Genomic DNA, 26,860 nt, shown 5'->3' with positions numbered 1-26,860 from the left:
GAGCTTGTTAAATCTTTGCGCATAGCGCTCCTTTGGAAGTACTTTGTCCAAGTTCAAAAGCAATCGTGGGATTTACTTCATGCGTGCAAAAAGCATGCCTCGCACGACAGATTTAAATGGGGAATGGAGCCTGCTTCTTGCTGTTTTTCCTGTGGTTGCAGTTACAAAGTTGATCGTGCTTTCACATTCTGTTAACAGTATTCACTGGCTGAGCTTTATCAGTTGGTTCGTAAAGGAATCTCTGCTTCGGTTCCAGAAAAGTCATCTGTAGTGTGTTTTTTTCCGTGCCCATGGCAGTCTTTTAAAGCTGGTAGTAATGGCGGCGAAGTTAATTTTTTATCCTCTTTAAAAGAATAAGGACGGGCTGGGGCGAGCTCCATTTACCACTCTTTCAGCTAACCGCCGAACTCGCGAACTGATTACACTGCAGAGCCACAGGCGCCTCGCTTTTCTCCATTCTCTGGGTTAGGGTGAAAAAAATTTTTTGCTGGTATTAGCTGCCCTGCTGGGAGTACCTCTTCTTCACTGATAAGCAAGATTTGTGTTTCATCTTTCGCAAGCTGTATAGATTTCTTTCAAAACAAGTTGTTCCAGAAAGGAAACGGACACTTGCATTCACCTGAATTAAAAGGCATGGGATTTGCCCATAAGGATAAATTCTGTACAGTAAGACAGGAAGAAAGGCACCGCTGGGAATCGGACCCAGGATCTCCTGTTTACTAGACAGGCGCTTTAGCCAACTAAGCCACGGCGCCGGCAAAGTGCTGTCCTTTGACAGCCACTTGGACACGTCTCTACTGCTCTGAGACATCTGCGTTCGGTGTGCACCGAGCCTGCTCGCCTTGCAAGTTGCCTCATTTACATGCGATAGTTCCACCACTAAGAGAAAGGATGAGAAATGGCTTTTATCTGTCACTTTTCATGTCAGAGGATCTCAATCTGCTTTCCCTGTACAAGAGGATGTCCAACTCATGTAGCTAAAGACGTAGACGATAGTGCTCCACTGAAATCTTGATCTCACAACCCTCGGCATGACTCCGCTGTGTTCCGCTTTAGACAAAGGGGGGAAAAGACTTCTTTCATCACACGTTTTGCACTGTTTACGGTGTTTGCAGTGCTCTTTCTTAAATGAAAACCAGGAATCGGCACCATATGAGGTGAGACTAGATAATATTGGAACAAGTAGCCTCGCCATTCCATGCGTGACGTGAGCAAAGTGTAATTCCTGTCTTTATAGTGTGCTTGTTAGAGACATAGCTGGCACCCAGAGCGCTTTAAATCCGGGAGTCAGCAGCCCAAGACAAGAGAGTTTCCTTCGTCTATGTTTTTTGCGTGAAGGGGGAAACCATGCGTGTGCTGCAAACGATCTTAGTATCGAAGTGCCGTCCCACATAACCGATCCAAACAATCTGCTTTACAGAGGAGCACTGCCGGAGCTTATCGTTGGCAAACTGAAGACCAGGCTGACCTCTTCTGTGACTCTTGAACACTGAGTCTCAAGGTTGTGAATTCAAGCTCCACGCTGGCGGGAAATTCCATAGGTAATGATCACATTTTCTTGCATGCTAATCAAAAGAAATATTAAGAAACTTTTCCCGATACCAGTTTTTTACAAAAGTAAAGGCACACGGCACATGTGTGCCACATCACGTCCGAGTTTAGTGACAACTACCTCAGAGATTGTAAGCTGGGTAGTTTCAGATCAGATCACTTTTTTTATCAAAGGTTCAAGCAAACCCGAATACTTTTGCAAGAGACATTTCAGAATCCCAGTCAAATCCGGTACGATTGCTGGATCCTTTGAATTCGACTGAACTATAGCACAGATCTGCAGTCCACCATTAGAATACTGTGGGTGTGTTGTATAAGCCATACCGCCCAAAATAGTTCTAAAACAGGAGAAGCATCCTCGTTTAGGAATGTGGTATAAAGTGAAATGGTCTGGGAAGAGTCCTACATTTGAACAGTTCAAAATAGACGTAAAGGGGTATTTACGGACTCTTTCGAAATGTAAGAACAAGCTGTGCGGACCTTATCTTTATTTACTTTGTGTAATCATTTTTCATAAAGTGTCATTGTATTATAGCATGTGCCCCTGACGATTTTCTTGATACGTTATATGTGCTCTTGTTTGTATTGTATGTAGTTTTGTTGTTCAAATAAAACGTAAAAGACACAACTTTCCGGATGCGGCTGCTGTAAAAATAAAATGACATCAAGGGTGCTGTACGCAGAGGTCTGAAACCTGCTCAACAGAAGATCTTTATCAAGAGGTGTTAAAGAAGTAGAGATCTCGCCATGAGAGGGGAAGCATCTCAGAAAAAGCAGGTGCAGTCGGTTCCACGGTCATAACGCCACTAATTCGGGCGACAAGAGCAAAACCCACCCGGCTTCCTCCGGGCAAGTAATGAGACAAAGAGACAGTGCACAGCGGGTAGCGTGGCCGAGCGGTCTAAGGCGCTGGATTAAGGCTCCAGTCTCTTCGGGGGCGTGGGTTCAAATCCCACCGCTGCCAGGTGCTTCTGTCGAGACCCCCTTTCAGCTGGCTTCAGACGAAAGGGAGGGAACTGCTTTTTGGCAGTCTCTCGAGAAACTAAGCAAAGTGTTTAAAGATACTTTCTCAGCTTGACATCAAGGCACAAAACAAAAACCTTCTTGCGTCCTCTCAACCCAAAAGCGCTTTGTCACTTTTTGCGTTATGCAGGGAACGATGTCTGCCCAGATCACTTTTGTGTCAATGCAAATCGTAGTGTGCCCTCCGTTTTAATGTTGGCTGTGCTGGCGTGCTGCTTCTGTCTGTGAAACTTGAATGTTCTGCTTCTTCACACCAAATCGTCGGCGGGGGTTGAGCTTGTTAAATCTTTGCGCATAGCGCTCCTTTGGAAGTACTTTGTCCAAGTTCAAAAGCAATCGTGGGATTTACTTCATGCGTGCAAAAAGCATGCCTCGCACGACAGATTTAAATGGGGAATGGAGCCTGCTTCTTGCTGTTTTTCCTGTGGTTGCAGTTACAAAGTTGATCGTGCTTTCACATTCTGTTAACAGTATTCACTGGCTGAGCTTTATCAGTTGGTTCGTAAAGGAATCTCTGCTTCGGTTCCAGAAAAGTCATCTGTAGTGTGTTTTTTTCCGTGCCCATGGCAGTCTTTTAAAGCTGGTAGTAATGGCGGCGAAGTTAATTTTTTATCCTCTTTAAAAGAATAAGGACGGGCTGGGGCGAGCTCCATTTACCACTCTTTCAGCTAACCGCCGAACTCGCGAACTGATTACACTGCAGAGCCACAGGCGCCTCGCTTTTCTCCATTCTCTGGGTTAGGGTGAAAAAAATTTTTTGCTGGTATTAGCTGCCCTGCTGGGAGTACCTCTTCTTCACTGATAAGCAAGATTTGTGTTTCATCTTTCGCAAGCTGTATAGATTTCTTTCAAAACAAGTTGTTCCAGAAAGGAAACGGACACTTGCATTCACCTGAATTAAAAGGCATGGGATTTGCCCATAAGGATAAATTCTGTACAGTAAGACAGGAAGAAAGGCACCGCTGGGAATCGGACCCAGGATCTCCTGTTTACTAGACAGGCGCTTTAGCCAACTAAGCCACGGCGCCGGCAAAGTGCTGTCCTTTGACAGCCACTTGGACACGTCTCTACTGCTCTGAGACATCTGCGTTCGGTGTGCACCGAGCCTGCTCGCCTTGCAAGTTGCCTCATTTACATGCGATAGTTCCACCACTAAGAGAAAGGATGAGAAATGGCTTTTATCTGTCACTTTTCATGTCAGAGGATCTCAATCTGCTTTCCCTGTACAAGAGGATGTCCAACTCATGTAGCTAAAGACGTAGACGATAGTGCTCCACTGAAATCTTGATCTCACAACCCTCGGCATGACTCCGCTGTGTTCCGCTTTAGACAAAGGGGGGAAAAGACTTCTTTCATCACACGTTTTGCACTGTTTACGGTGTTTGCAGTGCTCTTTCTTAAATGAAAACCAGGAATCGGCACCATATGAGGTGAGACTAGATAATATTGGAACAAGTAGCCTCGCCATTCCATGCGTGACGTGAGCAAAGTGTAATTACTGTCTTTATAGTGTGCTTGTTAGAGACATAGCTGGCACCCAGAGCGCTTTAAATCCGGGAGTCAGCAGCCCAAGACAAGAGAGTTTCCTTCGTCTATGTTTTTTGCGTGAAGGGGGAAACCATGCGTGTGCTGCAAACGATCTTAGTATCGAAGTGCCGTCCCACATAACCGATCCAAACAATCTGCTTTACAGAGGAGCACTGCCGGAGCTTATCGTTGGCAAACTGAAGACCAGGCTGACCTCTTCTGTGACTCTTGAACACTGAGTCTCAAGGTTGTGAATTCAAGCTCCACGCTGGCGGGAAATTCCATAGGTAATGATCACATTTTCTTGCATGCTAATCAAAAGAAATATTAAGAAACTTTTCCCGATACCAGTTTTTTACAAAAGTAAAGGCACACGGCACATGTGTGCCACATCACGTCCGAGTTTAGTGACAACTACCTCAGAGATTGTAAGCTGGGTAGTTTCAGATCAGATCACTTTTTTTATCAAAGGTTCAAGCAAACCCGAATACTTTTGCAAGAGACATTTCAGAATCCCAGTCAAATCCAGTAAGATTGCTGGATCCTTTGAATTCGACTGAACTATAGCACAGATCTGCAGTCTACCATTAGAATACTGTGGGTGTGTTGTATAAGCCATACCGCCCAAAATAGTTCTAAAACAGGAGAAGCATCCTCGTTTAGGAATGTGGTATAAAGTGAAATGGTCTGGGAAGAGTCCTACGTTTTGTAATCGTTGTGTAATCGTTTTTCATAAAGTGTCATTGTATTATAGCATGTGCCCCTGACGATTTTCTTGATACGTTATATGTGCTCTTGTTTGTATTGTATGTAGTTTTGTTGTTCAAATAAAACGTAAAAGACACAACTTTCCGGATGCGGCTGCTGTAATAATAAAATGACATCAAGAGTGCTGTACGCAGAGGTCTGAATCCTGCTCAACAGAAGATCTTTATCAAGAGGTGTTAAAGAAGTAGAGATCTCGCCATGAGAGGGGATGCATCTCAGAAAAAGCAGGTGCAGTCGGTTCCACGGTCATAACGCCACTAATTCGGGCGACAAGAGCAAAACCCACCCGGCTTCCTCCAGGCAAGTAATGAGACAAAGAGACAGTGCACAGCGGGTAGCGTGGCCGAGCGGTCTAAGGTGCTGGATTAAGGCTCCAGTCTCTTTTGGGGTGTGGGCTTGAATCCCACTGCTGCTAGGAGTTTTTGTGTTACAACCACCAAATGGAGCAATGTGTTAAAAGCTACTTTATCAGCTTAACATCAAAGCAGGGAGAAAAAAGTGCTTCTTCTTCTCAACACAAATTATCGTTTCCACCTTCAGCAGGGAAGTTTGTCTACCAAGATCACTTTTGAGTCAGTGCAAATCACAGTGCGCCCTCAATTTTAATGTCGGTTGTGCTCCTTTTTTCTGTGAAACGTTAATGTTCTGCATTTTCAAGTCGAGTCATCCTCAGGGGTAGAGCTGATTATGTCTTTCCGCATAGCGCTCCATCAGAAATAACTTGTCTAAGTTCAAAAGAGATTGTGGGTTTCACTTCAAGCAATCACAAAGCATACCTCACATGTCAGATCTAAATGGGGAATTTGTTGGTTACGAAGCTGAACCTTTTTCCATGTTCTGCTAAAGTATCCACTGGCTTGCCTTTATAAGCAGTCTTGGAAAGATAAGCTGTGCTTCATCTCAGGAAAAATCATCAGTACTGTCATTTTATTCTGTGTGTATGGCCGTCATTCAAAGTATATAAAAATCACGAGTTCATAGACTTATCCAAATATCAACGGCACCTTGTAAACCTGTCATAAGAATTCCTTCAATCCAATAGTTTCACTCCAGGGAAAAGGCAGGGAAACATAGAGAATTCTTATTTAAAGACAACATCCGTATTGGATTGCATGCAAGCAGGCACCACTCAGAATTCCTAATATGATTTTGAATTCAGTTTTGCAGTGCTTTAGTGCTTTACTACTTTCATAGAGTCCTTTATTGACCTTGCTGAAGCAGAGAAGCGACATAATCACAACAATTGTGACCAGTTGTTCTGCTGTTTCTGGTTAATACTGATTATTATTTTGTATTTTGATTAGTATTTTTCGTAGCGTTCTTCCTCAGCTTTTTAGTTATTTGGTGAGCAAGAACCACTGAGAACGAGTCTGAATCAATCAAGAACACATATGGTACTGCTGTCCTGTGTATAACTGCTTCATCCTAATTGAGCTTTTCAGTGTTGAAGAAGACGTTTCCAATTTCGATTGCTGGTTTCAGAGGATGTGCTACAAGATCACAGATTCATTTGAAAAGATTTGGAGATGCATTGGCTGGGATTCAAACCTGGCTCAATTGCATGAAGGCACCTATACTCAGCAACGAGAGGAAAGGAGAAGGGGCCAGAGGTAGTGTGGCTGAATGGTCTAATATGCTGGATTTTAGGCTCCACTCTCTCAGGGGCGTGGGTTTAAATCCCACTAATGCCCAATGTTTCAAGACCTTACTTCCTGTGATTTGTAATATGGTCAGTAAAAGCACTTTATGTAAGTATCTCTTATGTCAGCACTACAAGTCACTTACTGCTCCACAGGACCGGGGTTCAATCCCTGGCATCTTCAGGTGTTTTATATAACTGTACTCACATCGAAATCTTCTGTTGAGTGAGAACTCTTTGCTCGTGTTCATAGAGAGCCAGGTTTACCTTTTGAATCTCACCCGGGATTTCCTGAGAGATCATTCAGCGAGCGAGTCCTCCCTCTGGACACGGCATTGAGCTGAAAGCTGCACGAATTCCTCACTGCGTGTCCTGTACTGTTACAGGTGGTCCAGCGTAAATGTGCAGCACAGTGATATGAACAACTTGAACTTTTTCTGTATGTGAAGGAAAATGCAAAAGAGCATGTAAAGTATTGATCATATAAAATATCCATGGTACAACTCGAGAAAAAACTGAAGCACAAAACAGCGACTTTTGATGATTACAAGAGATTCAAGAAACACAACCGTCCGCAGATGGGTTCGGATCCTGAACGCTTAAGTCAAAAGAACAAAAGCGAAGTAAACTCTCTTCATTGTCTTATAGTTTATGTAATAAAACAATTTTTTACTTTCTTTATAATTTCTTACTGTTGATAGACGATTTATTGAATTTTAACAGAATCACAATTACAAATATTTGGGGTTAAACTGTTATTCACATACTCTAACAAAGAGAAACGTTAGTGTCTTCCGGGGTGTGAGCCAATTTCTCAAAACATTAAAAAATAAGTTCTATAAATTGAATTGTTCTACTTTTTAGGCTTTCATAGTCTTATTCATATTTCAGTTAAACCTTTTCTTCTGTAGTAATTTCATTTGATATTAAAATTAGTCCTGATTTACAAGAATTTTGTAATAAGTTTCAGTTTAGGAAAATCGTGCCCAGAAGCTACCAAAACTGGTAATGTTCACATAATGTGTAATGCCAAAGCAGCAGTTGGGGTGGGAAACAAAAGGGATTTCTTGGTATGATTCCTAAAACTTCATAGATGGCGTTCTAGGACTTCTCGCTTCAGATAAAGCTGTCAATACATCATAGATTTCTACTCAATCAATATTAGCAGTGTTATCACTACCGAACGCTAAATATAGATCCTGGCAATAATTCATGAGTTGTTTGTAAGAAAATTGTTTATGGTTTTTTTTAACATATTTTCAATACCAGACAAAAAGTCGAAAGTTTCAATTTCATGCAACTGATGAAATCTCTCTTCGATGGAAGTTATAAGTACAGTACATCCAAAATACTGCGGAATCAATCAAATTTACATGTTTCTTGTGGATCCAGAAGATCATTTTGAGACTCAAAACATGCCTGTCTTTTCTTTTTTCGAGGACGAAGGAGTAGCAGCAGGAGTAGCAGTTATGGCAAGAACGTGTTTAGAGTTCAGGACTTCTCATTTCTAATGCAGAGCCATCGACTCGGAAAGCACCGCCCGCGATAAAAGAAATTGCAGAATTGGTCTGTTCATGCTGCCTACACGCTTTGAATTGCTGGCATTTTCTGCAAGCGTTCCTTTTTGAGGGTTCATGAAATTCCTCACATTTGAGCCAACACTAAAATATTTCATTCCGGGTCGTGTAATTCATAGTGCAAACCGAATCTACAGGGGAATGCTGTGGCACATGAAGCCGTTTGTTATTCTGTTGTGAGGTGTGAGGGGCGGAATGCAAATCGAGTTGGTGAATAGAAAATGAAACAGGAGTCACTTCTTGAGCTACGAATTCCAAAAAGTATGAAAACCTGTGCATTTTAACAGTGCAGAATACTCACAAATTGCACTGAGTTGCTTGCTTTCTTCTGCTGCTTTTATATTTCAGTCATTCACTGTAGCACTGGAACAATTCAAGAGAGGTAAACGCAGAAGCTGTCAGGAGTGGGATTTGAACCCACGCCTCCATTTGGAGACCAGAACACCCAAGCCAACTGGAAAGACACATGTCCTTGAGTCTGGCGCCTTAGACCACTCGGCCACCCTGACAAGCGAAAGCAAGTGGTGTGCTGAATGCACCAGTAGTTGACTAAACTGAGTTTCTTCCCTGAAATTATTTGCTTGCGAAGTGCCAAGTTGCCTTGAATGGATCTTGGAAATCAAATATACGGATGGATTGTTATTCGGTTGTGAGTTTTGAGGGGCGTATTATAAATTGAGTTGGTGAAAAGGCGCTTTTTGTTAGTCTGTCGGGAGGCTGCACAAGGTGTTTAGAGGGAGAACTTCTAAAAGGCAGGCTCTCTATGTTTAACATCAAGAAAGATTTTTTTTTTCTCAATGGGAATGCTCTTTGGCGCTTTCAGCTTTACGTAGGGAACAACGTCTGCCGAGACCACTTTTGAGCCAGTGCAAATGGTAATGTGCCACCAAGTATATTTAATATTGGCTGTGGTAGCGAGCTGCTTTTGTTTGTGAAGCTTTTACTTCTTTAAGCTGAATCATCGGCAGGAGTAGCTTATTAAATCTTTGCTCATTGCGCTCCATCAGAAATACCTTATCCATGTTCAAAAGAGATCAGGGGATTTACTTCATGCTTTTACATGGCATACCTTACACGAAAGATTTAAATGGGGAATTGATTGTGCTTCTTGATGTTGTTCCTGTGGTTAGCTTGGTTACAATGGTGAACGTTCTTCCACGTTCTGCTAGAGTATCCACAGGGTGGGCTTTATCAATTGGCTCTGATAGGTCATCAGTGCTCCGTCTCCAGAAAAATAATCAGCACTGTCTTTTTTCTGTGCGCATGACCATCTTTTAAAACATATAAAATCATGAGTTCATTGATTTCTCCAAATAACAACAATACATTTTAACCCTTCAATCCAATAGTTTTACTCCAAGTAAAAAGCAGCGCAATATATAGAGAGATGACATTCAAAGATTTCAACGTTCTTATTGGATTGCCTGTATGCAGATATCGCTCAGAATTGCTAATATGATTTTAATTCAGTTTTTCTCTACTTCTTTCAGAGTCTTTTATTGAGCTTGCTGAAGCAGAGAAGTGACATAATCACAAATGCAACCAGTTGTGCAGCTGTTTCTGGATAATAATCATTAATGCGAAAAAAAAAAGCTCCTTGCATTAAGATCAAGAGCAACCAACGCGCTCGCTTGTTGAGTTGGGTATTTTCCGAGCTACTCTTCCTTAGCTGTGTAGAGGTTTGATGGGTTTACTGAGACAATTATTCATTGCAGCAGCAATCACGAGATGATTCGTTGTGGCTTTTAGAAAATCAATTGTCAGAACAACTAACAACGCACACACACGGGTTCAATACACGAGATACAGTTATTAATATAAATTGTGCAAAATTGACCTTACTGTGAGGGTTATCAATACACAAGGTATATAATCTCGAAGAGATGCAAACACAAAGAGATACACAACAGAGAATATATGTCAATATATATCGTTCGGTTACCAAATCGCTAATCAGTGTTATTACCCACTGTTACTCTAAACTCGGAAGTAAATGCAATACTCATGAATTAAATTGATAACAACTTATGTTGAGGTACAATTGAATTCTCGAGACGCAATGTAGAACATGGGGTTTACTTATCCGCTGTGTATGGATTTGGAATTTCCCGGCACGAACACCAAACCAGCTGACAGGCTCTGTTGCAGCCTCGGTTCCAGCGGTTGTCCAATGGGCATTGTCCCGGCGTCCTCTGGCTACTGACCAACCAGTCGAGGTGCAGCTCAGAGTTGGACGGGCGGAGGAATCTGATTGCGGCGCGCAGGGCAGTCATTGCTCCGAGGGGATCTACCAGCAGTCCGGCTGGCTAGTAGAAAGTGTCTATGCACAGAGTGTGACTGCGAGTCCTCACAAGTCACTCTTTTGCCCGGGAAGAAGCTGGTTCGTTCCCGGACCAGCGCTGCTTCTGAATAAGCTATTCAGGTTGTCGACAAGGGTCCAACTGTAGGCTGCCGTTGATCAAGCGGAGCATTCACGTTGGTAGAATTCTGAGTACGTACGGGATCCTCGGTCTCGTGCTTAGAACAAAGTCCAAGTCCCACTGCAGACAACAGCAGTTGTCACGTGATTGTCTCTGAGGATGCGCGAAAATGGCCAAGGAGAGCCCCGATCTGAGCTTGCGGTCCGTTTTTGACCAAGACACAGATGTGTGCTGATTGGTTGAGATTTTGGCGGGCATTGGAGACCCACGTGGTGTTACCACGCCCTGCCAATCCCTGATTGGTTGATCAAAGTGAGATATGAGTCACTTACTCCTGACGCTTAGGAATGCAGTCCAGATATCCAATCGGCACCCTAGAAAGATAGGCGCCAATGGATGACCATTGATCATGATAGCCAGGCTTAGCTAAGTGCATCTCCGTTTGGGAGCTGTCCCTTATGAAAAGAAAACATCTTAAATCAGCCTGCATGAATACTTTCTCTGTGGTTGCACCACAGAGAGGGAGAGTGAGATGGGGCCTCATTTAGGAAATCACAGCAACGCTTAATTCTGTCTTATTGACAAGCATTGCCGCTACAGCTGTAAACTTATTTGGCGAGCATGGACCTCTGAGAAGGAGTCTGAATCCATCAAGAAGACAGGAATTCTAATATCGCACTGCCGTCTTGTGTACAAAATATTTGTTCAGCTCTAACGTCTGTGTGCGTTGACAAGGCATCTCAAAAGGACATATTAAATAAGAAAATGATCCTTTCTGTTACCATTCCTGCAGTTGGAGCGTTGTTTCACCCTTTTACGTTCTACAATATTTACAGACAAGGTTTTATCACTGGAGTTGTACAGAACAAGTGTGCATCAGTCCATGAAAATCATCAGTACTGCTGTTTTTCTATGCATAGTTTAATCAAGAGCACTTAAAAGATGCAAAAGATGGATTGTGTTCTGTGAGCACCTGCACATCTGTAAGTCACTTCCACAGGTGTCTATGTTGGGGATGTAGCTCAGTGGTAGAGTGCTTGTCTTAAATGTATGAGGTCCTGGGTTAAATCCCTGGTTTCTCCAAGTGCTTTATGTTACTGTGCTCACATCGCAGTCTTCTGTTGAGTGAGAACTCTTTGCTCGTGTTCATAGAGAGCCAGGTTTACATAATTAAACTCGAAGTGCTACAGTGTTCTCGGAAGTTTTAAATGTACCTCCAAATTATTTAGTTCTGTTAACTACCAAAGAATGTGAACTAATTTAAAGCCACATTCAGGAAATCCAGAGAACATCTTCACACTTGTCGTGGCTGTTGCAGAAAAACCTCACCCGGGATGTTGAATCTCACCCGGGATTTCCTGAGAGATCATTCACCGAGCGAGTCCTCCCTCTGGATTCCGCACTGAGCTGAAAGCTGCGCGAATTCCTCACGGCGTGTCCTTAACTGTGTAGCACAGTGACAAGAACGCCTTGAGTTTTTTTCCGTATGTGAAGGAAAATGCAAAAGAGCATGAAAAGTATTGATGGTATAAAATATCCATGGTACAACTCGAGAAAGAACTGACGGACAAAACAATGACATTTGATGATTACAAGAGAAACACAACCGTCCGAACATGGGCTTGGATCCTGAACGCTTGTGTTAAAAGACAAAGCAAAGGATATAACCTGTAAATGTCTTCATGTCTTACAGTTTATGAAATAACACAATTTCTTCCTTTCTTTATAATTTCTTACTATTGATAGATGCTTTTTTGAATTTTAACAGAATCACAATTACAGACATTTGGGGTTAAACTATTATTCACATATTCTAATGAAGAGAAACGTTAGTGTCTTCCGGTGTGTGAGCCCATTTCTCAAATAGAAAAAAATAAGTTATATAAATTGAATTATTCTATTTTGTAGGCTTGCATAGTCTTATTCATATTTCAGTTAAACCTTTTCTTCTGTAGTAATTTCATTTGATATTATATTAGTCCTGATTTACAATTTTTGGACATGGTTCATCTTAAATAATTTGTAATTAGTTTCAGTTTTGGAAAATCACGCCCAGAAGCTACTAAAACTGGTAATGTTTGCATAATGTGTAATGCAATAGTAGCATTTTGGGTGGGAAAACAAAAGGTATTTCTTGGTATGAATCCCAACACTTCATAAGCGGCGTTCGAGGATTTCTCGCTTCAGATAAAGCTGTCAATACATCATAGATTTTTATTCAATCAATATCAGCAGTGTTATCGCTACCGAACGCTAAATATAGATCCTGGCAATACTTCGTGAGATCTTCGTAAGAAAATCCAAAATACTACGGAAGGAATCAAATATATATGTTTCTTTGGATCGAGAAGAGGATAATTATGAGACTCAAAATATGCCTGTCTTTTCTTTTTTCGAGGACAAATGGATTATTGAGGTGTAAAGATGGGTTCAAAACCAAAATCATCTGCTATTGCTGCTGTTTCTTTGATAGTTTCTTCAAATCCTTCAATTGATCATTGATATCGAGGAATAATATTATACAAATTGTGGTTTTCTGTGAATTGCCAATTTTATTTAATTACATCTTCGTTTACAGATGTCTTGCATGTATCACAAGGTATAATAGTCGCCGTGTGTCCTCAGCTAAAATGTTTTAAAAAGTACGACAAAAGTACAATATGCTTAACAACATTTATGGTTATATCTATATTAAAATGAAGTTAAATATACCAAGATATTAAAAAACAATTGTACAGTCCTAATCTCATAATGCTTGTGAAGTTTTCCAATAAATCCGAACTGTAATTTTGAAATATTATTGCTGAGAATGCAAAGAGAATACAAAGATCAAAATCAATGAGTGAAAATACAAAAGTAGTTCATTAAACTGAGTTTCTTCCCTGATATGATTTGATTTGCTTGCAAAGCACTAAGCAGCTTTGAACGGATTGCGGGAATCAAATATACAGATGGGTTCAGAGTGTGCTTTCCAACTTTTGTGTAACATTTTCCTTTGATAGGGCAGAGTTGTCTTCACAATCTGGGTTACATAAAAAAGAGTGACGTCAGTACAAAACAGCTTTCCTTCTTGGGGAACAACGGTTGTGTTCCATATTTCTAACTATTTTGGTTTCAAGATCTCAATTTAGTGTGAAACATAAAAGCCAGCTGGATAAATCTCTTACACGTCATTTACAATGGCCTTTCAACTAATAGCCCGTGCAGGTATCAAACCTCAGCTGATGGTACGAGTTGCGTAAGGCTCTGCAACATGCAGATAAGAAACTAACCTATGCTTCTTCATTATATACACAGTGAGCTATATTTGTGAGCCTACTACCCCCTGCAGGCTCCGTATTTGATTGTGGTACAAGACCAGCCATGGAGAAATGAAGTGAAGAGGGTGTGATCATTAAAAGGCTCATAGCGTCCCTGGGAGGGCTCAAACCACCACCCTTTTGGTTAACAACCGAGCCACAAAGACTCGTGTACATCTTAACACTCCTCGATCTCAGTGAAAGTGATACACTCCGTAAAATTTCCGGAGATTAATTTGTTTTTAAAGGAAAATCACCAACAGCGGCCGAGATCTACTGGAGTTTTTCATTCTATACTGCGATTTTTTTTTGACGAGAAGGGATGGACATATAAGGTCATAAGGCTTGGGGAATTGAACTTTAAGGTGAAGACTGCTGGTTCAGCAGCAGCAGAACCTGATCAGTATCAGTTGACTCCGATATACTTTGAAAATTAACTTCGGGATCTAGAGTCAGACATGCTACCGTTGCACCATGGGGTACTTAATTAAAAAAAAAATAGAAAAACAGTCAGTGTTCCTGGATCTGTTATCAAGAACAACACCTGCACAAGAGCTGCGCAGGAAGAATAAAATATGGTCTGAGATAAAATAGAGCCCTACTGGACATACAGTTAGGATCTCACTCAGCGAATACCCTTGAACACAAGAGAGAAGGCACAGTTCACATCTGTGAAACATCACATCTGTCTTTAGAGACAGCTACATCAGAGAATGGAATCCCGGAAGTTTCAAATAACTTCTTTTAATACAGGTTCAAGCAAACCTGAAAGTTAAGGAGTTTCTGGACACTTTTGTTTTATTAAAAAGTGTCTGAAGCCTGAAAATGTAATTTGAAAAAAAAACGCTATTGGACATTAGCAGGTACTTTTTGTAACGATTTGCTATTTCATGCTGGAAAACAGAGGAAACACACCCAATGTTTGCTTTCAGGTGCGGTTCATTACATAATAGACATCTATTACTGAGGAGCTTGAATAAAATTTACACAAGCCAGGTAGAAGTCGAACCTACAATCTTATGATCCAAAATCAGATGCTTTATTTATTAAACTGCTGGTATTTCACATAACCTGAATTCCCCCATAGTGTGCTCAGCGTCGCTACTAGTAATATACCGCCCCGTCTAAAATTTCAAAGTGAGAAACGTGTTTTCGGATTTTTTATGAGTTTTAAAATATAATCTCTTTAAATCAGACAAAGGGTTTATGTTTCGCACTGAAATTCCAATTGATTGAGAATTCAAAGAAAGACTGTTTTCTTCCACAACACCGTATATTTATCACATCCACCAGACTCTCCAACTTCTCCAGACCTTGCTGGGTGAGCATTTGCTCCGATAAATTAGGTCACGTATCATGTTAAATCACTTCTTCTCAACACAACATTTCCCGGTCCACGTTTTCTCTATGAAAAAAAGACATTTTTCCCTTGCACGATTTCTCGTTTTTTATCAAAGCGTACAGAAATAAAAAAGAAGAAGAAATAGTGTTGCAAAAGAACTCTGTCGCCCTTGGGAGATGTCAAACGCATCGGACATGAAAAATGCCAGATAAAAGCCAGTTCTCTTAGTTTCTCGTTGTCGGGGCTGCTACTGTATGTAAAAGAGGCCATATGCTCTGAGAGCAGGTTCAGCGCTTTCTGAATGCAGATGTCTCAGAGCGATGTGTCCAAGTGGCTGTAAAAGGGGATGGATGTCATGTCACTGTAGCTTAGTTGGTTAAAGTGCCTCTTTATTAAACAAAAGAACTGCGGTTTGAATCCCAGCTGTGTATTTCTTCCTATCTTGTAGTACAGAACGTACCATTTTGGGCACTCACAAAGGGCTTGATTTCGTTAAATGCATGTGTTCATTTCCTTTCTGGAAAACTTGTTTTTGATTAAATTCACACAGCTGGCGAAACATGAAATTCAGTTCTTGGTTATCAGTGCAGAAGAAATATTACCGGCTGGCAAAAAGAACGGTAATAGATTTTTTTTTTGGATTCAAGAAAAGACTTCACCAGTCAGTGTCTGTGGCGCAATTGGTTAGTGCATTTAGCTGTTATCCAAAAGGTTGGTGGTTCAAGTCCACCCAGGAATGGGCTTCTTTTGCGATGTAAACATTGTTTTCGCATAGGTCGATTGGATTTTTGAGCTAAACCATAGCTATTTTAATATTTGTAGGAAATGCGACTGTTCAACACGTGTCAAAAATGTCCAATAATGCCCAACATCGCAACTCCCCAGAAAACCATATTCACCCAAGAAAAATGATCGTTGAATCGTCATTTATACTCCCGTCACATCCTCTGCTGAAATATTTTAAAAATACAATGCAGATTTGTTTGAGAACTTTACAAGCATTGTTTTGTTAGCACTGTGCAGTTGGATTTTGATATTTTGACATATTTACCTTAAGTTTAAACTGTAAATACTGTACAATCTATTGTAATTGTGTTGTAATATTAAAATATGTTAGCTGAGGATGCAAAGGGGTGAAAGGGAAAGGTCAGAGGGTACAGTAACAACAAGGTTAGGATTGGTGGAGGTAGTAGGGGTGTTGATGGTTTTTCTCTGTAGAAGATGATTGAGTTTTTTATCCTTCTCTGAAGTGAGAAACTGGAAGAGTTGGGAGTTGAGAGATCTGATGAGGTAAGTTATAAAATGAAGTTGATGTGGAGCTGTTAGCTGTAAGAATTCCTTAATGACAACATCAAAGATAAACTGCAGTCAGCAAAGATAAAAAGAAAATTATCTTTGCATACTGCCCTGTCTTTCTAACACCTGAAGAAGGCTCCACGGCCAACACATTGTGTTTCCTTTCTTCTCTTTTCAGCATGGAATAACCTTTTACTTGTTCCTTTGCAGCCTACGCATTCTGACGCAGCTACTCACCTGATATTTAACATTCCTATAATCACAAATATGAATGTCCACTGTGGGTATTTTTTCCATGATTATTTATTCTGTCATTGAAGCATATTTTATGTCATACCGAAGTGTCATAATCACTGAATTTTTTTTTTATTTAGAAAGTAAGAAAATGATAAATCACTATGAATTGCATTTAGCCTGTTCTGATCTAGATTTTCTATATATTTTAACATGCCATGTTCACAATGTCACAACTGAAATGCAACAGTGAAGTGTTGTAATGTACATAGTGTCGGAACATTGAGATGTTTTGGTAATGAGGAAGGAAGGACATGCCATGTTCACAGGGTCATATTTAAAAAAAATGGCACAGTAAAATTTCCTAAAGTTCAGGATTTTGATAGTCTGTTCCATTGTCTCTCACACCTCAGTGTCAGAATTATTAGATGTTTTTATAACCAGGGGGTAGGTTTATATCAAGAAGCAGAAAGTGCCATCACCCGTTGCTCATCCTCGGTTAACCATATATTCTCATATGCCATGTTCTAAATATCCCATTTATATTAAAAAGTTCTTGTAAAATGCAAGATTTTAAGACTTTTTATGATCAGAAGGTAAGGTCGTGGTAAATATGCAGAAAGTGCCTGTGAACTTGTTTTGCCTTTGTCTTATTTACTTATTGTGTTTGTGTTATTCTGAGTTTTGAAAATTGGTTTACAATGTTCTGAAATGTGTTTCACACAAAAATTCTATTTGGATAGTCACTACTTACATATTCCCCTTTACTGAAGATAAATACAGTAATCCATCCCGATTAGTACTTTTAAAAATTACCATCTACAGGTGAAAGGCGGCAAAACATCACAGCAGCAGCATTTAAGGCAGAAGAAGAAGCTGGCGAATAAGAAGCCAGATTCAGCCTCGTTAATGCAATACCACTGGGTGAGGTGGAAAAATATTTCTTGCTCTGAATCCTAACATTTTTATAGGAGGTGTTCTAGTACTTCTTGCCTCAGATAAAACTACCAATACACTTATTTCTACTCCATCAATAGCAGCAGTGTTATTGGTACTGAGTCCTAAATGTATGTCCTGTCATCATATAAAATGTCAAAAGTTTCAACTGCATTCAACTGATCAAATTTCTCTTTGATGACAGTTATAATTTTATCCAAAATACATCCGAAACAAATTTGCACTGTTTTTTTTTTTTATCCAGAAGAGCATCATCATGAGACTCAAAACATACCTGTTTTTTCTTCTTTCCAGGAGGAAGGATTGTTCAGATGCAAACATTGGTCCAAAATCAATGTACTCTCCTATCGCTGTTGCTTCTTTAAATCCTTCATTTGAACGTCGATATTGGGGGATGATATCTTACACATTTTGGTTTTCTTTTAAAGCAAATTATATTAAAATATGAGCCTCTGTTATAGTTGTCTTGGAAGTTTCAGAAGGTATAATAGACCCCCTTGTGCCATCAGCTAAAATGTGATAAAATACAACAAAATGTATTTACATAGAACAGCATTTATGGTTACATGTATATTAAAATTAAGATAAATATACAGAAGTATTAAAATACAAACGTACAGTCCTAACATCATCATGCTGTCCAACTGTCTTTTTTGCTTGTCAAGTTCTCCAACAAATCTGTGTCGTAATTTTAAATATTCTAACTAAGGATGCATCGAGAGCATAAATGAATTCTTCTGCCAGCCGTTCGAAGATCAAAGTCCTTGGCTGAATATGATGTCCTTGAATGTTGGTCATTATTGGCCATTCCCAGTGATATTGACTTACGTACTTAATTGTTTAACAAAAACATTCACATTTCTTGCAAATATCAAGTGGGTTAAGGTTTTGCTAAGAAATCCGAATAAGTAGAGATGAGGTTTACATTGCAATAATGAGAAGTGCATTTCTGGGTGGGCTCAAACCACTAACCTTTCAATTAACAGAGACTCACGTGTGTCCCTTTTCTCCATTTGCAAGCTTCTGATTAAAAAAAAGAAAATAATGCTTCTTTCTTACCAGCCTGCGATATACAAGGCAAGATTTGTATTTCATCTTTCGCAAGCTGTATGAATTTCATGAAAAGCAAGTTGTTCCAGAAAGAAAATGAAAACCTGCGTAAAACAAAATCAAGCTGTACGTAATCATCCATAGTGATACATTTTGTAAGACAAGACAGGAAGAAAAGCACTGCTGGGATTTGAACTCAGCATCTCCTGTTTAAGAGAAAAGCATGTTAACCAAATCAGCCAAAGTGCCATCAATGGCTCAACACCATGTCTGAGTCAGTGATTGCAGCTGACTGTCACTGGAGGACAGTTCATCGTTCAACAAGTCAGCCTGCATAATGAGGGGGAAGAGACTGACCTCTGTGATGCAGTATCGACAAATACTAACCTTCTGACCAACTGTTCTCTGCTGCATTCTGGATTAGCAGGTAAATATTGGTTTCTATGCATGTGTAGGGGTTTTTTGTATTTACTGGGACAATTATTAATTGTAGCAGTAAGTCACAAAATGATTCTTTGATGGCTATTAGAAAACCGACATTGCGGGTTAACTCATTAACGCACACACACAGATACTAATACACTTATTTATACATAAAATGTGCATATAAACATAACAGATCTTAAGAGTGTGGGTTAGCAGAATACAAAAGGTATATATTAAATCACGAAGAGTTCCAAACCAAGAGGGACATACATTCAGTATACCATTCATTTAGACTGTTTCGTAAATGAACTGGGATTACAACTTCTACACTAGATACTCAAAAGCAAGTACATCACTCATAGGTATTAGATTGATATCAATTGTGGTTGAGGTAACAATTGAATTCTCGATCTATAATGCAGAATGTTGAATACTCATCCGATCTGTGTGGATTCAGATCTCCCACAGACACAAAGAAGCAGTGGCAGGCTGTTGCTGTGTGCAATCGGCACTCTCTGGCTTGGTGCCAGGCAGTGGCCAGTGCAGCTGGTGAGAAGGAGAGGAGGGAGAGATTCCTGCTGCGATGCACTGCTAATGCTCTTTGAAGACCGGCTAGTTAGTGTTGGCTGAAACTAGCAGAGCTTGTGCACATGGAAAGTGACTGCGGGTCCAAGCAAGTCACACTCTTTAGATGGGAAGAAGACCAGTTTGTTCCCGATGTAGCGCTAGTCCTGAATCCTGAGATTCAGCTGTCGACAGTTCCAACCGCAGTTCACTCGTTGATCAGGCGAGCTTTGGCGGTGGAGTACCGGTGGTTCACGAGGCTGTCAGCTGGGCTAACCTCGGGCAGATCTTTTTGTTATGCACGGGCAACCTCCGTTCTCAACTCTTAGAACAAAGTTAAGTCCTGGCACTCGGACACACTGGCCGTCTCGTGATTGTCCGAGCTGAGTCTGAGAACATCCTGGAGGGGCACCTTCTGGGCATTGTGCTGCCTGTTTTATCTGGAGGAACTACGGTAGTTCAGTGGCTTAAAGTTCCGCGGGCATTCGAGACCCACGTGGGGTTACCCTGCCCTTCCAGTTCCTGATTGGCTGATTGAGGTGGAGGATGAGTAACAATGACCTCTGACCTTAGGGTTGTAAACCTTGGGATGAGACTCTCCCATGGAATCTCCCAGACAGTAAGGCGACAGAGATGACCATTTATTAGGGTGGCTGGCGAATCTCAGCCTTGGGAGCTGTTCCTTATCAGGAAACTCTATCAGCTAGAAAAACACCTTAAATGTGAACCAGATGGAATGGCCTCTCTGTATCCAGCTGCACTGAGATGAGGAAGAGAGGGACTGGCAAGGGAGCAGCAAACTTAATTCCTGTATTTTAAATAAGCCTTGCCGCTACAGAAGTGTCCTTAGAAGAAAAACATCTTCTATGATAGTGATACAGTCCATCACGCCCCTCCTATAGCCTTTCGAAGAGAAAAAAAACTGACAACAAAGTATGTCTATGTGTGGTAATCAACCAGGTCTAACAAACATTCTTAAACCCTTCCACCTCTTTTCATTGCAAATGATTTGTACATGTTAGAAGGTTAATTTTGGCTTCTGATATGGTGGATTAAGAGTCCTGGAATCTTTGTAGAAGAAAGATGAAAGAAAGAGCATTGAGTTCTTCACCAGTGGAGAACTCAATGCTCTGAGGTTTACTGGCAGAGTCTCACACTGGGTAATGTTAGATGTTGATAAATAATGTCCTATGGAATTCTACTATTGATAAATTCTACTATGGAACTGTGATGCAACAAAGTAAGTCTGTGGTGTAATCAACTAGGTCTTGCAAACATACTTAACCTCTTCCAGCTACCAACATTACAAATGCTGTTTACACATTTGATGGTTATTTTTGGCTTCTGATATTATGGTGGATAAAGAGCCCTGGAATCTTTGTAGAAGGACAAAAGATGGAAAGAAAGGGCAGTGTAACCATGGCCAAGAGAAGGGAAATGTTGGAGAGATCTTTTTTCATTCACTTTTTATCATTGTTTTTCCAGCCCAACAAAGATCAACATATATGACCAGGCGTCCTGTGTCAAATCCAATCTGCCTTCCTTCCAAGCATACAGGAATGTCAGTGAATTAAATATTGACATATGAAAATACACAAAAATATGCAATCACACATATGCAGTTTGAGCAAATATAAGACAATAACAAAGTAACACAAACTACCAGGCATCTAGTATCATTAGCAGTTCAGGTGGGGAGCTGCGTCAGCATGTGTAGGCTTCAAAGGAACAAGTAATAGGTCTATTCCATGCTTAAAAGAGAAGAAAGAAAACACAACATTTCAGCCGTGAAGCCCTCACACCTGAAGAAGGCTCCACGGCTGAAACGTTGTGTTTTCTTTCTTCTCTTTTCATCTAGTGTCATTAGCCTTTTAACAGTTCCTGTCAAAATAAAATAGAAATGGATAACATTCTAGAGAGAGTTTGAAATACCAAGGTACAATTTAAACCATATTTCTTCCACTACAAGCACAATATTTTGGAGAGATCGTTGAACCTCACTGTTCTGACATGTCCGTTAGCCTCCGTCCTGCTTCAGCAATGAATGTGGCGGGCCACATTCTGAGGGAGATGAGGTCAATCAGGTGGCAGGAAAACCACGCTATGCTTTTTTTTGAGATCCTGAAAAGGACAGAGGGGCCATCTATATGTGTGGAGCTGGCTATGTAATTGCAGGTGGCGTAGCAAATTCTGCTGAAGCCCCACTGCCTGATGTGGACAGTAGCTGTGCATGTTGCAGCAGAATTGTGCATGTGAGATTAAGGGGCCATGTCATGTGTTTCAGCACTTCACTCCCTTCAGTAGCACATGATTCCCTGAGTTCTTTAGATGACCTGTGGACCGATCTTTCATGATGAAGAATTCCTTAAGAAGAATAGATCTCGGCCCACCATCCCAATGCCTCCATCTCACAACAACAACCTCCCACTGCCCTTAGTCTGCAAGGTAGTCCTTTCAAGTGTGATGACGACGCTGGGACCTTCGTTGCCTATTGTACGAGCTGAACTTTTGTGCTCATCAATTCAACGTGCTTCGTGTTTTGCGCTCCTTTGACTTTCGGCATATCGGGTGACTGCAAACACTGAAGTTCTTGCTTACGGAGTGTGGAAGATTGTTTTCAAGTGATCGCTATTCTGTCATGTTGACGCCGAGTGAGTCTGTCTTTGGCAACATGGGCAGGCTGACAGCAGCGCAAGCGAAAGTAATGGCAAATTTCTTGACTTATTTCTGAATGTGAATGTTCTTTAGAAAAGGGATGCGGCGTTGCTTCTCGCCCGTGTAAAGGTCACGCATTCCAGACGTGGTTATGAGCGAACAGTTGCCGCAAGTGTTTGAAAAGAGCAAGAGAGGAAGCAGCCCTGCCCCGTGTGAGGATCAAACTCAGGCCTTTCAGATGATAAGACTGACACACTACCAATTATGCCAACGAGCCCAGCTGCAGTACACACACCGGAAAGTTTGCCTCACATGGATTTCAGTCGCCCGTAACCCTAATCTTTAGACGCCCTCTGCTGAATGTTGCATTTGCTTTTTGATCTCACTGATACATTTTTGGTCTGTTTCTGTTGCGAGTCCGTCTTTCAGATCTCACCTAGCACAAGTCTCTCTGGCTGAAGTGGCCTCTCTGCTTCAGCATCGTGCCCTCACTCAGCCATTAAAAACGTCACTCGGACTTCTGACATGCTGACATGAAATGTCAAGAGAGAGGGGCGGAGTGACGCTTAAGCCAGAGAGAAGATGAAAAGGGGGCGTGGCTGCGAAACGCTTGACAGTTGCACGACGCTCTCCACGCAAGGCATGACCACAGGCTAAAGGACACCTTTCGGCACATTAAGCTCTAAGCACACACCTGGAAGATGCGGGAATCAATCCCGCTACCTCTCACATGCAAAGTGAGCGCTGTACCATGCAAGCTAACCCCCCTTGCTGGGGCTCATGCCTCGGTGTCGCCTAGTGCCACTTGTTCCCCTCTTACTGGGTTCACTGCCCTTCGTCTGCAAGGCAGTCGTGTAATTGCGGCATTCTTGACTTATTGATGAAGGTCTGACTGGACAAGCGAATGACGCCTCTCCCCCGTCCTCAAGCTCGCTGACTGATTGAATTGGAAAGCACTGCCATGGCTCGTTGGTCTAGTGGTATGATTCTCGCTTAGGGTGCGAGAGGTTCTGGGTTCAACTCCCGGACGAACTCTTCTCCTCCTCTTCCACAAGACTGGGAACTGATATCCACATCACCTCGCAGCGTCTGCTTATGGCAAACGATGGAATGTGACTAATGACTGAACGAGCCTGGTGAATTCTCATCACGTGGCACAATGAGAGCGTGCAGTCAGCTGTCCAAGGCGGCAACCTCATTGCTCATTCAAAAGAACGCGTCCTGAAAACTCATCACCATTATGTCGTAGATGAGCACCGAGATCGCTTGTTGTCATGTGTCCTTATTGAGAAATGCAGAAGCAAAACCTGCCTTCTCTCGGCCACCGAAACGTGTGCGGCTCACCTTGCGCTCTCTGCGCCTCGCATATTTGTGGAGCTGTCTGCTCTTCTTTCTGTTGAAGTAATCAAGTTACGGGGCGTCCTGCAGCCTATGATGTTCTCACTGAGAGCTTTCAAGATTTGAAGGAAAGCTACAAGCTTGATGGCTCAAGTCGAACGAATGTGATTGTTAAGCAATCGATGATCAAAAGCACGTCTTCTAACAATTCGTGAGAGTATTATCAGCACTGTTTTTACTCGGATATACTTTTCACTTGCTAAGCTGACAAATTGGACGAGAAAATGCCAGAGACGCACTCAGTGCAGACTGAGGTTGGGAAGGAGGTGTGGCCTTTCAACACTTGACAACTGAAGGACATTCTCTCCGCAACGGGGAGCACCTGTCAGAAGTCGCAGAGGATAAAGGAGAGCACCTGGCTCCCGGAGCTCCAAACTCAGACCTGGAGGATGCGAGCATCGATCCCGCTACCTCTCGCATGCTAAGCAAGCGCTCTACCATTTGAGCTAATCCTCCTCGCTTCAGGCTTTTCGGCATCATGTCTTACTGCCTCCGCCCCTCTTACAGGGCACCACCCACTGCCCTTGGTCTGCAAGGCAGTCCTTTCAAGTGTGATGACGACGCTGGGACCTTCGTTGCCTATTGTACGAGCTGAACTTTTGTGCTCATCAATTCAACGCTCTTTCCATCAACTCATCTTGTCTTTTGACACTTCGTGTTTTGCGCTCCTTTGACTATCAGCATATCGGGTGACTGCAAACACTGAAGTTCTTGCTTACGGAGTGTGGGGCATTGTTTTGAAATGATCGTTGTTCTGTCATGTTGACGCCGAGTAAATCTTTATTTGGCAACATGGGCAGGCTGACAGCAGCGCGAGTGAAAGTAATGGCAAATTTCTTGACTCTTGAATGTGAATGCTCTTTAGGAAAGGGATGCGGCTTTGCTTCTCCCCCGTGTAAAGGTCACGCATTCCAGACGTGGTTATGAGCGAACAGTTGCCGCAAGTGTCTGAAAAGAGCAAGAGAGGAAGTGGCCCTGCCCCGAAACTCACGACTTTCTGATGATGAGGTGATGAGGATGCGAGAGGTCCCTCATTTGTAAGGAATCCACAGTAACAGCTGCTGCCCTGTAGTCGTTGGTGCAGTAGGTGACTAAGCAGAACACCAGATGATATTAGAACGTTCCTGAATATAGTAGAAATAATATCCTCAGTCAGAAATGAACTTGCATCAGTCGCTTGAATTTTATTGTAATATTTCCCTAAAATTGCTTTAAAGACACACCAGAAATATACACAATGAAGTTTAATTAATTCACGTTTATTAATCAGTGCAATTTAACAGTGTATTTTAGTGTCTATACGATTCGATCTTTTAGCTAACAGATGTAGAGCCTTACTATGCAATAGTGAGTTTTCAGAATTCCTGTGGAGCAACGAGAACAAAAATTAAATACATATTTAAATTCAGTGTATGTCTTAAATGTGATCTGGCCCCTCTGACTGTTAATTTAATAGATTTGTTGAAATTTTAAATGGGATGTTACTCTTCACTTTTGAGAGTGAAAAGGGATAGGATTTGGGGATTCCGAGCATAACGTTTGTAGGCCAGTGTAAGGACATGTCCTCTTTTTAAAAGTCATTATTTAAGACAGTTCTGAACAGTCTCACTTCTCTCACTCACTCACAAAGGCAGAGGAGCAGATTGTTTCAGGTCATTTTAGTTCACTGTAGTTACAGAGGTCTCTCCTGTGTAACATTTTTGACTTATAAGTAAAACAGAAATTATATTTGCAAATTAATTGTATTTGCAGCTCTAAAAAGATAAACTTCAGAGACTTCTGTAACAGATCTTTTCAGATCATTTCAGCTCAGTGCTGCTCCTCTGACCTTGGGAATGAGTCTTAGGAAATTCAGAACAGCGTGTTGCTCGCCTATCACTTGCTCTGCGGACCAGTCCAGTAGGAGCTGCACAGTCACTATGACGTGTGCAGTCCTACACCGCCTTGCTATCAACAGGATGAGCCTCCTCTTCCATCTGCATTACTATCAGCACTCTGGCTGTATATTACTGGACCACAGCCACAGGACAGAGAAGGGGCAGTGTTCCTAAGAACTATCATGAATAATCACTTTTAAAAAGACGTAGAAGGTTATTTTCTTGAACGTACCTGTCACGATTATAGTTCCCCCTCCTTAAGGGTGCTCCAGCCCTTTCACGTGAGTGCACCAGCGCACCTTGGACAAGCCCCCCTGTCTTCAGCCCCGTTTTCCTGCATGACGTTTCCCTAGTGTTTCCCCACTCCGTCGGACTGTGTCGTCCGCATAGGGTCAGGAAAGAACTGTTCGTTACAGAATGCAGAGCCAACACCTGGACCCCGCGGACGGCACCCTGGCAGCCTGGATTCCATCGTTTTTTTTTTCTCCCCTTTTTCTTTTCTTAGGGCTTCGGAGCCGCCCTGAAAAGGAGGGGCGTACTGTCACGATTATAGTTCCCCCTCCTTAAGGGTGCTCCAGCCCTTTCACGTGAGACTCTATTCTATGCACCTGCTCCCTATTCCCAGCCCACCTTAAAAGCCAGGCGCTGACGCTCATCCGGGCTCTGCATCTGATTTCCGTATCATGCGAGTCCGGGACCTGGAAGCGCCTGGTCCCGTTAAGATTTTAACCTCTGTTCCCGTTCCCGTTCCCGTTCCTGTTCCCCGTCCGCCGGTTCCGACCCGGCCTTCGTGGTTTTTTAATTCTTGCTCTGATGGATCTCCTGGTTTTGGACTTACCCTTGCGTTTTGAATTTTCCCTAAGGACTACTCTCGGATTGTTCGCCTCGGCCACACCTCCCCTGTGCACCAGCGCACCTTGGACACGCCCCCCTGTCTTCAGCCCCGTTTTCCTGCATGACGTTTCCCTAGTGTTTCCCCACTCCGTCGGACTGTGTCGTCCGCATAGGGTCCGGAAAGAACTGTTCGTTACAGTACCCTTACATTTGCCACCACAACTTAATTCTCTGTACCCCCAAATCCCCAATCTCCCTGCTTTCCCCAGAGAAACACAAGTCTAGAGTCCTGGCACCCTTTCAAACTGCTAGGCGGTGCCGTCGGTTACAAAATAAAAGAAATTCCTTTATTTAGGCATCGTCATTCCCTGACATTTCCATGGCCCAATGTAAAACATTGGACACACACCTTTGGAAATGTCT

At 42.0% G+C, this 26,860-nt stretch overlaps 1 protein-coding gene and 4 non-coding genes across 5 annotated transcripts in view; 1 reads left to right on the top strand and 4 right to left on the bottom strand.

Moving 5' to 3' along the window:
• The window catches only part of LOC148663649 (zona pellucida sperm-binding protein 3-like), a 63,605-nt gene that overhangs the window by 24,420 nt on the left and 12,325 nt on the right, over nucleotides 1–26,860 (bottom strand). The gene's annotated exons all lie outside the window — the stretch shown is intronic.
• Nucleotides 682–755, bottom strand: trnat-agu (transfer RNA threonine (anticodon AGU)). The gene has a single exon. It is a non-coding gene; the product is annotated as a tRNA-Thr (tRNA).
• trnal-aag (transfer RNA leucine (anticodon AAG)) lies at nucleotides 2,434–2,515 on the top strand. The gene has a single exon. It is a non-coding gene; the product is annotated as a tRNA-Leu (tRNA).
• Nucleotides 3,529–3,602, bottom strand: trnat-agu (transfer RNA threonine (anticodon AGU)). The gene has a single exon. It is a non-coding gene; the product is annotated as a tRNA-Thr (tRNA).
• On the bottom strand, nucleotides 8,482–8,594 carry trnal-caa (transfer RNA leucine (anticodon CAA)). The gene is made up of 2 exons: nucleotides 8,557–8,594; nucleotides 8,482–8,527 (listed from the first exon to the last, which is right to left on the bottom strand). It is a non-coding gene; the product is annotated as a tRNA-Leu (tRNA).

Source organism: Lepisosteus platostomus, chromosome 5 (genome assembly GCF_059453375.1).
Source record: "Lepisosteus platostomus isolate fLepPlt1 chromosome 5, fLepPlt1.hap1, whole genome shotgun sequence".
NCBI lineage: Eukaryota > Metazoa > Chordata > Actinopteri > Semionotiformes > Lepisosteidae > Lepisosteus > Lepisosteus platostomus.
This window is presented reverse-complemented; position numbering and strand designations above follow the sequence as displayed.